The 3221-nt window shown below is 44.6% G+C and overlaps 1 long non-coding RNA gene across 1 annotated transcript; it reads right to left on the minus strand.

The window, feature by feature from the left end:
• Nucleotides 1-374: 374 nt before the first annotated feature.
• On the minus strand, nt 375-2962 carry LOC146856319 (uncharacterized). The gene is made up of 3 exons (XR_014980928.1): nt 2893-2962; nt 960-1022; nt 375-826 (listed from the first exon to the last, which is right to left on the minus strand). It is a non-coding gene; the product is annotated as an uncharacterized LOC146856319 (long non-coding RNA).
• Nucleotides 2963-3221: the final 259 nt, after the last annotated feature.

A 3221-nucleotide genomic window follows, 5' to 3' on the forward strand; every position in this document is an offset into this window, starting at 1 on the left:
GAATGTGGCCTCATGTAACGCAACTGGTCATGGTGTAAAGTGCTCTGATACCTGATACCTTCAGGTCAAGTTTACAGAATATAAAACTCTGTAAAAAAAAAAATTTGAAATTGGTAGCACAGGGGCAATGGCAGTTATACAGACCAAGGAGTGTTGGGGCAGGGGAACACACTTGTAGTATATATCAACAAGGAGTCCGCGGGTCTACTAAAACAGAACTGAGGGCTGACGACAACAACACAAAATGTTTAGAGAAAAAAGTCCTCATAAGAAGGACGAAGCCCCATCACCCACCGAGGTGGCATGCTTCATCATCTGCGGCCTCCTCTTAACCACACCTAGTGTAGTTAAGGACCTACAACTCCTTTGCTAGTGTCAAAAAAGGAGGAGCTCGCGGATGTTTTTAAGAATAACAACAGAGGTATACTACTCCTAACGATAGGTGAAGCTGCCTAAAGTGTGGTGAAACTATGTGTAAAACAAGGTGCAGTGTAGGCAAACAGTGTATTAAAATTGACTACCTAAAGAAAAATTTATTTATTGAGTATCTTAAGGTGTCAAGAAATAAAATCAAGAAACGTGTTCCCAGGAAAACTCCGAACACGCTATTTAGCAGTCAATAACAGACATGGTCAACATGTTTCAACCAACAATGATCTGACATTATGATCGTGGCTTTCTTCAGGACCGATAAGTACTACTGCATCAAAAGTGAAAAAATAAAGTGCAAAGAATCACATAACAAAAACTAAATGGAACGATACAACCTACGGAAATACCTGCTTATTAGAGAATAAGCGGAACTGCAGAGGTACACAAAGGTCACCTGTTTGAAAAAAGCAGAAACAGGAGAACACATCAATATCACAAATTGTCTTGGACCACAGCACTCAGTCACTAAAACAACTGTAAGAACAGTAGACAATTGTCATGGTGAGGTCACCAAATGACCTTCTTACCCGTAAATAGTCGGGGATAATCTCCTACACTCCTGGTAACAACTCAGGGCGTGAGGCAGCGCTCTACATAAAAAATAAAACAAAGAAAAACTAATAATAGGAAGAAGTCAGGTAAAAGATACTTCATTCCTTAAAGTAGCATTGGCATAGCCACACAACAAATAATAAAAACTGAAAATCACTCAGCATCCTACGGCCAAACTCAGGAATTACTGTCAATCTAGGCAAGTAAAGTGAATGGCGACCAGAAATCTCCCTACTACCCATGTTTTCAAAAATATTGGAGAAACATGTTAATACTCATCTAGCTGCACACATAGAGACAACAGGTTATCTGCATTCCTCTCAGTCAGGTTTCCGTGCGAATTTTTCCACGGAAACTGCTCTATTGGGGGTTACTGAGACCCTGCGTAGTCCTCTGGATCAAGGCGAAACTATGGCACTGATACTTCTTGACTTGAGCGCCGCCTTTGATACGGTGTCCCACTCCATTCTTATCACCGCATTAAAAAAGGCTGGGGTGGTTGGGCCGGCTCTGTCCTGGCTAGCCTCGTTCTTGTGTCAGCGCTCATTTCAGGTCTGTTCATCAAGCTGCTCCTCCTCCATCCGTACAACTGCTTATGGGGTTCCTCAGGGGTCTACACTAAGCCCTATGCTTTTTAATATCTATGTACGACCCCTGGCCTCAATAATGGAGGAGGCGGGACTATCTCTTTACTCTTATGCAGATGACACGCAGATTATCTTCTCTCTATCCTCTAATAAGGAATGCCCCTCTTCAACACTTCAGGAGGGACTTGGCCGTGTTGCTGAATGGATGCAGGCTAACCTGTTAAAGCTTAATGGTGATAAAACCGAGTTAGTCATACTGGGCAAAGATAAACATCTTTGGGGCCCTAATCACTGGCCCTTGGCAATGGGTCCGCTACCTCAACCGGTTACGCATGTACGTAACCTAGGCTTCTTGCTGGACGACTCTTTATCCATGCGCCAACAAGTTGTCAGCATTTCAGCCACCTGCTTCACCATCTTAAGGTGGCTTCGAAAAATTCTCTGGCTTCTTCCTGGTCCAACAAAACGTACCGTGGTTCAAGCTCTTGTAACCTCTCGCCTTGATTATGGCAATGTACTCTACCTGGGTTGCATACAAGAGGTACGCAAAAAGCTCCAGCTGGTGCAGAATTCTGCCGCTCGGCTCCTTTGCAAGGTCCCGAAGAGATCCTCCATCACCCCTTGTTTGCGGGACTTACATTGGCTGCGCATAGAGAGCCGTATTAAATTCAAGGCTCTGTGCGTCATGTTTAAAATCAAACATGGTTCGGCACCTCAGTACTTGCGTTCACGGGTCCATCCCTACGTGCCTTCGCTCGCTCTTAGATCAGCCCTTCAGGGCAATTACGTGATCCCTAGATTCAAATTGGGGAGAATGGGGGTCTGCTCCTTCTCTCATCTGGCCCATAAGCTTTGGAACTCTCTTCCTGTATCCCTAAAATGTCAATCCATCTTTACACAGTTCCGTAGGGGCCTGGAAACTTGGCTCTTTGCGCAGTAGACAATTATCTCAGTTAGCCTCCTTATCGATGGCGCCGGGAGACCCCATGGTGGGTAGCTGTGCGCCTTATAAATTTACTTACAATTACAATTACAAATGGGCAAGTGAAGAAACATTGTAGCCTTTGTCGCTTGGAAAAAGACATCCATGTACACGTGGTGAACAGGAAGCTATGGCCGTAATCTCGAGAACGAGACCGACCGTTAGTATGGCCAATTACATGTTCTAAAGATACAACTATACTAGGTCCTGAAATAAATCACCAAAACGGATGAAGAAATTTCTTTGTTATCTCAAAACAGACTACCACTCTAACTGGTTCACCCAGAGCGCCACATACTAGTTACAAAGGGGGAGATAATGGCGCGCAAACTGCTTTACCTGTCCGTCGCTACCCCGGACGGTCTTCCTGATCGTTCCGAGTGGTAACGGGACCAAAGCAGGCGCGTCTATTTGAAAACAACGAATACCCGGAAGTCAGCGTGCGTGGCGTAGTGTCAGTCAGGGCCCCGTCACGTGATCATAGTTTATCGGCTTCACGCCACGTTTTCCCTGTACGCTCATCTCTAGCATCATGGGAACTGTAGTGATAACATGACACGATCTATAAATACGAAATTATTATCAGAAGGAATGCCGTAATTGCCATCAAAACTCGGGATAAAGCATATCAGTAGAAAACGCTTGCCCGTCTAAATACATAAACATGT

This window comes from Triturus cristatus, chromosome 4_1 (genome assembly GCF_964204655.1).
Source record: "Triturus cristatus chromosome 4_1, aTriCri1.1, whole genome shotgun sequence".
NCBI lineage: Eukaryota > Metazoa > Chordata > Amphibia > Caudata > Salamandridae > Triturus > Triturus cristatus.